General features: G+C 41.3%; 2 long non-coding RNA genes across 2 annotated transcripts; both read right to left on the reverse strand.

The window, feature by feature from the left end:
* Positions 1-1,843: 1,843 nt before the first annotated feature.
* On the reverse strand, positions 1,844-2,865 carry LOC135256108 (uncharacterized). The gene is made up of 2 exons (XR_010330379.1): positions 2,753-2,865; positions 1,844-2,659 (listed from the first exon to the last, which is right to left on the reverse strand). It is a non-coding gene; the product is annotated as an uncharacterized LOC135256108 (long non-coding RNA).
* Positions 2,866-2,942: 77 nt separating this feature from the next.
* LOC135254995 (uncharacterized) lies at positions 2,943-4,582 on the reverse strand. Its single transcript, XR_010330026.1, has 3 exons — positions 3,283-4,582; positions 3,065-3,190; positions 2,943-2,985 (listed from the first exon to the last, which is right to left on the reverse strand). It is a non-coding gene; the product is annotated as an uncharacterized LOC135254995 (long non-coding RNA).
* Between the last annotated feature and the right edge of the window lie 5,178 nt (positions 4,583-9,760).

Here is a 9,760-nt window from a genome sequence, read left to right on the forward strand (position 1 = left end):
GCAGAATTGTTTCATGCATACAGAAGCTATTGTAACACCCTGAAAAGGGTCAAGACCGGTGCAGCTGAGTACCTCGCGTCTAAATCTCAGACACCCCTCCCGCAAAATGACCACGTCATTAATACAATACTCAGACATCTCCTTGCGAAAGTCAAACACCCTTCCAGATACGGTTGCGTACCATTGCATGAACTCAGACCTCTCCTTTTCTGACATGGTGTTGTAACCATAGTATAAAGGTGGTGGGTACGGGCCTGTATAATTCTGATTAGCGACGGTGTTCCAAAAGTGTGGAAAGTAGCCCTTTTTGGCATTTTCAAAGCCTAAAGCCGATGGCATGGCGCTCAGCTTCATTGTGAGGAAGCTGAGAGAATCTATGTACCGCTGTTCAAATGCATCATCGGTGATACAAAGCAGTTTGCTGCCTTGAGCTATAATGGATGGTGTGACGCCTTGTTTAATTAAGTGTTGCGTGATTAGGTAGCCATCATAACCCTTCGAATTGTGTGCAATAAATGTGTACCCTTTGTATTTCGGGGTACGGTACCGACGGGTAAAGGCCTCCACACAACCGTCACCTGCTGCTGTCCAACGCGCCCCGTTAAAATCAATACAGCATATAAAATTAGCGACGTGTACACCGTCATCCTGTCGGGACTCAAAATCATAAAAAACATAGCGCTCGCTCGGTTGTTCAGGTTTGACTTGCTGAATGTAACAAGCATGTCTACTATCAGCAACCAGCTCATCATTACAGTTGACACAACGCCGCACACTACAACGATGTGGTACAGGTTTTTTAGAACTGATGATGTACATCCTGCCACACTGTTCGCAATACTTGTGTGTGTCGCATGTGGCGCTCATTTTACATGTAGCATTATTCATTTTGGTGACTTTATGTGCTGTGTAACAAAAGGCAGACCGACATATACGTCTACAGTCTTTACACTTTACCGATTTTAAAGGGTGCGAAGAACATTCAGCACTAAAACAAACATTACAGTAGTATTTGCATCGGTGGTTAGCTTTTGCTGTGAAAGGTGTGTAACAGTAATCACACACGTACGCACTGCCTAAGAAACCTTTCAACGACTTTATACCAAAGTAATGTTCGTTTTCTAGGTACAAAAACACGGTTTTTGGATGCGGCTCTGGGTTTGTTTGAAATTTGCGAAAGACATTCTGAGCATTACGGTACCACACAACAATTTTGACCTTTAACAGTTGTTCAAACTTTTGTATGTCTGAAAAAGACACCATATCCTGCACGCCCAGGCCTACAGACGTCTGCAAATGTATGGCGTCTTGCTCCACCTGCTCTAACGTGAATTCCGGGTTTAACATCTGAGACAAGCAAATGGCAAAGCAGAGGTTATTCTCAACGTTGTGGCTTACAAATAGATGCCGTAGTTTTTTTCTTAAAACCTCATTTCTGAGACATGTGGCTATTTTTATACGGGTACCACCATTTGGGTTTTGAACTATCTGAACCACCAGTTCCAATGTATCATCAGAAAGGATTTCAAAATTGCTCTGAACCAGATCCCCAACCATTCCCAAAAATGTGTCCAGATCCACACTAGCGCCATTAGCAATTATGGACACACCCTCAGACAGGGAGTCACCACGCAACTCCAGCTGAATCACGTCATTGGGTCTAGCCAGCTGCATAGCTCTATGCAATACATGATCAAGTAAGTTTAGCAACACATTATAGAAGTCCTCATAGCTGTCCACGTTGTGCAAGAATGCAAAGTTAAACCGTTGCCTAATTTCGACACAATTAAAGGAGGGCCTTTGCACCACTACCATGTCAGGAACACAAGTCACCACACCATCATCATCATCATTACTATTAGCAGCGGCAGCATGCACATCGTCAGAACCTTGTGGGTTATCAGAGGTAGGCGTTAGTGGTGATTCATTAAGATTCCCCCCTTCCTGGTTTAGCCGCTCTAAAGCATCGTTCAGAAAACCAAGAGAGTCTGCTGCAGGGGTTAGTGCACCATCACCGGCGGTAAGGTTTGCCAAAGCCTCGTTCAACCGATCAAAGTAATCACCAGCCATTTCATGCATGTCGTTAGTGTCATGGTTAATATTGTTAACAAGCTGTAGCAGATTTGGGTTTATAAAAACATTTGGAATGTTTTCAGCAGCTTGTGGGCTGTTGTTTTGAGTTATAGCTTGAATTGCATGTAAAATTTGTGAGTTAATGTTCTCTGTGCTGTGTGCCCTGCCTAACTGCTCTGGTTGTTGCCTCTGTGCCATTTCTAATATTTCTCAAAGATTGTCTGAAACACCTTAAGCCGTTGTTCTGACAAACGATACTCAGACTCCTTCAGCACTGCGAGACACTGTTCAAACAGATGAGACTCAGACTCCTTCAACACCGCGAGACGTTGTTCAGCCAAATGTAACTCACGATTGAAGATTTTCAGAGCTTCCAAATGGGCTGGGACCTTGAAGGGCCGTCTTTCGGTGTCCCCTGGCTTCTGGAGAATTGTTTGGGCCGCTGTTTGCTCCTGGAGGTGTGATTCTCGGGCCTGTTGTTTTCTTTCCTCAGCGCTGCCGTCCTCTCTGTGTCCAGGGGCCTCCTCAACTGTTTGCTCCTGGAGGTGTGATTCTCTGGTCTGTTGATTGGTTTCCTCAGCTGTTACTGCAGAAAAGCACCAATATTTAGCCGCTTTAGTTTCAAACCATACTTTTCATCAAAAAACTTTCAAGTACCACAAGTTCTTAATAGACTTACCGCACTCTTCAATCTGTATAGGTTTTTGTGCTGTGATCTGTTTCACCACCGTTTCTCCCAAGGCCCTCTCTGCCACGTGGTTCTCAGTACCTGATTCTGTGGAAATAGTTTCATTTTTTTTTTGTCTAAATTGCATACAAAACAACAATATGGTGACAAAGATATTTGAAATAATTCTCACCGCTAAAAAGACTTTTTCCCCTCTTCAAAAGTTTTTTCTGGTTCTTCTGGCCCTGTATAAGGAAGAATATCTGTAAATAACTGTAAATCCTTCAACCAACATACTAAACAGTTTAAAGAAAGGATTCTTACAAATAAGTGTAGGTGTCGATAAGCTTGCGCTCTCCTCGGCAGGATTGATCCGCACTTGCTCTGGTGTTTGTGGATTCGTTGGTAGACTTGGCACCAGCTCTTCATCAGTTGTCAAGATCTCTAGAACTGGTAAAAAGTCATCCTGTTTTATAAGCAAACTCAAAAGGAGGGCCCATGAACAGTGTTGTTGTTAATGCATATGCAAATTGCTGACCCACCTTCGTTCATGACTTGAGTGCTGGGCGTATCTGTTTAAAAAAAAAACTTTTAAAAAACTTTAGCTTTAACAGGCTTTTGCGTTAAGTGTATTTATTTCAGAGAATTAGAAAAAGAACCTCAAATAAATGTGGGTACTCACATGATGCAGAGTAAAAGTCGACTCCAGCCATTCTTGCTTCTCTCCAAAGTAAAGGGTCCTGGGGCCTAATTTATGGATGGTGTGTAACCCCAAACCCCCACCCTTGACACTTTTAGGGCGGTGTCTCAATGAAAAATAAAATATTTAGTTATAAACAGTAGTTTGAAATACACTGCTTTACAAAATCCTGTATAATTATTCAATAAGATTTTGACCTCGTTCAAATATTTTGCAACCTATAGATACCAAACACATCTATATAGCACCTAACGTGCACAATTTTAAACCTTTTTAAAGACTTAAAAATGAAGTAGCTAGTATCCCCATGTTTTCTTTCTGACATGGGGTGTATAAAAAAAAAAACCCTATTATCCCTATTATCTTTTCATTTATAAAACCATCAGCGCACTCGCCCCGTTGGAAAAGCAGGGATGCCTGTGCCTTCAAACCATCAGCGCACTCGCACCGTTGGAAAAGCAGGGATGCCTGTGCCTTCAAACCATCAGCGCACTCGCACCGTTGGAAAAGCAGGGATGCCTGTGCCTTCTGCATGGATTCACAGAAGCTAGAGCACACCATAAACATCCATTTGTACCAACACGTGATGTCAATGTAAGCTTTAGCTAAAAATATTTTTAATACATTTTATGAAGATCAGTGTAATTATTCAATATGTTTTATACACACTTATATGGTATCTAACGTGTGCAATCTCCACTTAAACCCCTTTTTAAAGGCTTAAAATGCGAGTAATATTATGAAATAGACTCTAATCAAGTTGTTTGTTGAAACACTTTAGGGCTGTGGCTGTATTCAGAGAAAGAAAAGACATAAAACATTATCCTTGTGGGAAATTTACCGTTTACCACAGGACCCGCGCTCCACAGGCTACCCACACCTGTCCTGCCACATCCCACACTCTAAAAACTAAGTGACGGGGGTACTCCCCCCCTCCCTGATGAACATGATGTCTGCAGCAGCCACAACCCCCACCCTTTCCCCATACCCTTCTCCCTCACCAACCAAACCATAGCAGAGTCCAAAAGGTAAAACTAATCAATCAAATCTTGACTGTATGGATATCATAGAAAATCGGATCATATCAGGGGGGCATGGGGCGTGGTATCGATAAATCGTTATTTTTGACAGGAGGGGCATCTTATTTCTCTCTGGTATACCTTAGAAACCTTCGTAAAACGTTAAGGTACATCGAAACTCGGAAACGCAGCGCAGGTTAGTTTTACTGGAAAACTTAGGATCTAACTAAGGGGCTAATAGTCAGTGACACATCAACTATATGACAAGTGTGGAGAAAGAAAATTACTAGTCAACTCACGCTCAAGCTAAACTATGAAAATGTTAGCTAGCCTATTATCTCTTACCGATGCTCATACATGACAAATCTGAGATTTATTTTGCCATCCGTATAAATAATAACATTACACATACCATAATGACAGTGACATTTGTTTAACATTAAGTTATATATGGTTGTAAATGGTTCAAGAGATCTTGTAAGAATGATGGTCACTGATGACACTGACAGCTTCTCCCACAAGAGTGAATGAGTAAACAGATAAACACTGAAGCATCATTGTGAATGCTATACCCAGATTTTAAAAAAAATATGGAATATGGAATTCTACGCACTAGCAAAAAGGTTCTTGAGGTTGTTGTTTTACAAATTTGTTTTATTTTGCTATGCCTCCGGCTAAACAGAAGACGTTTAGATTGATGTGCAAAGAAAATGTAGTATTATTTAGTATGCTTATAAATAAGGAATGGTTTTAAATAATAAATGTGGTATGCAAAATTGTGGGATATGTTTGACATGTTGATGGGGCTGGGGAATTTGGCAAAAACTTAAATCAATGGGCCTCAATAAATGGATTAATACACTCGATAGTAATTTTCTATAATCTTTCAGACCTGCTACTGCCAGAGGTGACATGGGGAAAGCAAGTACAGGGAGAGGGAGGTGGTAGGCAGAATTTGTCCACGAGAATATAGTATCTGAAGAAAAATGTGTTTTATACATACAAAAATGCCAAGTTACTTACATAGCAAGCACTATACATCATTAAGACATGCAAAATCTAGGCCTGCCATTAAAAGTATTGATATCTAAATTAGGCCAAGTTACAAGAAACAATTGCCTATCTTAGCTAACATAGATTAAACATGCTGTATTCCAAAGCAATGCTGCTACCCAGTGTTTCCTAAATTATTTCAAGTAACTTGGCCCTGTATTTTTCATCTTACTATCTGAACACATTCAATCGAATTCAATCAAATTTTATTTGTATAGTGTATTTTACAGCAGTTGTCACAATACGCTTTACAGACAACCCTGGCCTAAACCCCCACAGGAGCAAGCCTAAGGCAACAGTGGCAAGGAAAAACTCCCTGTGGCAGATGGGAAGAAACCTCGGAAAGAACCAGGCTCAAGGGGGAAACCCATCCTCCTCTGGTCGGCTCAGGGTGTCGACTGGTGACCAACATGTCAGTCAGTTTTATAGGGTTTATGATGTGGCTCCGATGATGGGTGGGACTGGGTGGCGGTGATGGGGAGCAGCAGGTGGCGACAGATGTGGGCAGGGTGGAGGCAATACGAAAGAGGGGCTGGACCGCAGAGGTCGGGGAGACCAGACGACTCTCGAAGCACTCTCGAAGATTTGGGCAAGAGCCTCGCCGGCAGCATGGGGAAGAGGGTAGAAACGGCATTTAGGGAATTTGCAATATAACAGTGGGTAAAGTGGCAGTAGTATGCATTGGGGGGACCCTGCCAGGAGCAAGATATGGTTGCATAGCTTCTAGGACAAGGATGGAGAGCCCATGCAGTCATGAGGGATGGACAACCATACCCGCCTATCAAGAGCCAGCCCAAGTCGGGTCACAGCTGATTGACAGGTGACAGTAAGGAAAGGATTGCCACCCCACAAAGCTCTATGACTACAGGCTTCTCCCACCCTGTCTCCAGACTACAACTGATTATAAGCCTGAGCGTAGAGGTGCGTTTTTTAATCTAGATTTAAATATTGAGACTGACTCCTTTAGAAATTTTGGAAGCCGGTTCCACAGTAGTGGGGCTCTGTAGGAGAAAGCCCTACCACCTTTTAGGTTTTTGGAAATTCTTGAGACTACCAAGTAACCTGCGTCTTGGGATTGGAGTGATCTTGTGGGCTTATAAGGTAGGAGCAGGTTCGTTATGTACACAGGTGCACATCCATGCAGAGCTTTAAAAGTCAGGAGCAAAACCTTGAAATCTATCCTATGCTCAATGGGCAGCCAGTGAAGCGACGCTAGCACTGGAGTAATGTGCTCACACTTCTTAGTTCTGGTCAAGATACGAGCAGCTGCATTCTGCACAAGCTGGAGACTCTTTAACGAGTTATTAGGGCAGCCAGATAGCAGGGCATTACAGTAATCTAACCTAGACGTAACAAAAACATGGATCAATTTTTCAGCATCCCCAACTGACAGGAAATGTCTAATTTCAGCTATGTTGCGTAGCTGAAAGAAGGCAATTCTGGATATGTTTTTTATATGTGTGTCAAAAGATAGATCAGGATCAATGATGACACCAAGGTCTTTAACGCCCATATTAGGTTCAGCCAAACAACCATCACAGTTTAAGGTGAGAGTAGACAATTTCTCCCTTAATATTTTGGGACCTAAAACTAACATTTCGGTCTCATCCGAATTTAGGAGCAGAAAATTTGAAAGCATCCAAATCTTGATATCTACAATACAGGCCTCTAACCGTGAAAGCAGCAGTGCTTCGCCAGGTTTCATTGAAATATAAATCTGTGTATCGTCCGCATAACAGTGAAACTCTACGCTATGTGCCCGGATAATATTGCCAAGTGGTAGCATGTATAGCGAGAAGAGTACTGGTCCTAGTACTGATCCTTGTGGAATACCGTATTTCATTATTGAGGAGCTGGACTCTTCTTCTTTTAATTTGACAAACTGTTTCCTGTCACATAGGTATGATCCCAAACTATACCTTAACAGTTGCCTTAAGGGACACTTCCAAAGGTACGTCGTAAGTTGGAGCTGGACTTCACTGTGGTGCTGAAAAGTTTATCAATCGATGCCAAGCGAAAAGATTGTCTCACTTGTAAAGGCTTATGAATGACGTTTTAATATAACAAGTGTTGTCATAATCATTATACATTAATCTAATATTGCAGAAGAGGAAGCTATGCCTACTAAAGATCATCTGCTAATCTCTTTAAGAGTCAAAACGAGACCTTGTGATAGTTTCAATAAATACATGTAGGCTACAAAAGATAAAATAAAGAGCATCAATCGGGACATATAAGTCATAGTCTGGGACTTCTTGAAAGCCCAGAAAAAAGGATATTGGCAACATATGCGTGAATTATTTTGTTCTTATTGAAATTTGTTTTTGCCACACAATATATAGGCAACTGTAGCAGCATATCCACTGATTCCTGCGGACTTTTCTCTGCAGTGCAAAAATTATCGTAGGTGAAAGGCAAAAGCGCGTCTGTGGAAATTGATCATGATTAATTCTATGCCGGGTATGCCTTATGAATTGGCCTACCTGTTAAAGTGATATGTTCATCCACCTTGATTTGCTGTTGGATAGTCTTAAGTTCAGCCAAGAATATCATTATTGGGTTGTTTACTGAAAATCGTAAAACAACATGGTAAGAAATAAATGTTCTGTAATGTTGATATTTACCCAGTGCTATTTTGTTTTATATAGGAGGTGTGAGCTAAAGGAAAGGGATGTAGATCGTTTGTCCTGTTTGTTCATTAGGAGCCACCGTACCTGTATGTGTGTTTACGGCCAAGCCAATCAACGTGCTCTAGTTCGGTCATGTAAGTAGACTCACTCAACGTTGGTTTTGCACACACAAGTTTTATATTCTTAATAAACCGGCGGTTTGTTCCAAGTCAGTGTGATCATTGACTCACACACAAACAAACTAATTTCTACAGGGTATGCAGTCAGAAAAGCCATATCCTAAGTTAGCGCCACTACGTATAAATTAAAAAAACTTTTTTTTTCTTTTCGCAAATTGGATTATTATCATGGATAGGCCCTATACTTAATTACCATCATGATGGGGATAGACAGGTAAAACGACAACATTCTCACGACGTGCTATGCACAGACACATTGATTGGATAATTACTTTTCGTAAAGTTAATATTAAACTCATTTTCACATGCCGATGCGCTACTAGATGCGCACTGTAGTACAACTGTCGATTTGAAAAGCAAAATGTTGGCATAATAAGGCTGAAACCCCGAAGCGCATCGCTAAGGGACAGCTTACGAGTGCCTCAGACCACCCTTTTAAAGGTATACCTTAATTAAGGCATACCTTAGCTAAGGAGACGCTGGGAAACAGTTCGAGACCTAAAGGAAGAGCTTAAGGTATACCTTACGACGCACGTAGCGCTAAGGAGACTCTGGGAAACGCAGCCCTGGTCTCTAATAGCCTCAATTTTCTGATTGAAAAAGTTCATTGTGGTCATTAAAGCACTACATTTTACTAACCTTGTTACGTTAGTCGAATCCTTTGCACAATGAGAATCGGACATGCATGTACAGTTGAATGCAAAAGTTTACATACACCTAGGCTAAAGAAATTCAAACTCAAATTTTCACAACTCCACACATTCCGTGTTTAGTCAAAACATTTCCTGCGTTAAGTCAATTAGGGTATTTACTTTATTTCCACAAGAGGTGATTTCAAAATAATAGCTAAGAGACTGATTTATTTCAGCTTTTATGTGCTATATCAGTTTTTCAGTGGGTAAAAAGTTTACATACACTTTGTATTTGGTGGCATTGCCATTTAATTGCTTAACTTGAATCAAACACAAAATTTTTGCCCATTCCTTCTGACAGAACTGGTGTAACTCAGATTTGTGGGCCTCCAAATTTTATATGGGATTCGGGTCAGGGCTTTGTGATGGCCACTCCAATACTTTCACTTTGTTGTGTTTAAGCCATTTTGTTCTAACTTTGGAGGTATGCTTAGGATCATTGTCCTACTGGAAGACCTAGCTGCGACCAAGTTTTAACTTTCTAGCTGATGTCTTGAGGTGTTGCTTCAGTATTTCTAGATAATCCTCCTTCCTCATTATGCCATCTATTTTCTGGAGTGCAGCAGTTCCTTTTCTAGCAAAACACCCCCACAACATGATGCTGCCACTCCCATGCTTCACAGTTGGGATGGTGTTCTCCGGATTAAAAGCTTCACCCTTTTTCCTCCATACATAGCGCTGATCATTATGGCCAAACAGTTCAATTTTTGTTTCATCTGACCAGAGAACACTCCTCCAAAAGGCTAG

The sequence above is a fragment of the Anguilla rostrata genome, chromosome 5, assembly GCF_018555375.3.
Source record: "Anguilla rostrata isolate EN2019 chromosome 5, ASM1855537v3, whole genome shotgun sequence".
In the NCBI taxonomy this organism is placed as follows: domain Eukaryota; kingdom Metazoa; phylum Chordata; class Actinopteri; order Anguilliformes; family Anguillidae; genus Anguilla; species Anguilla rostrata.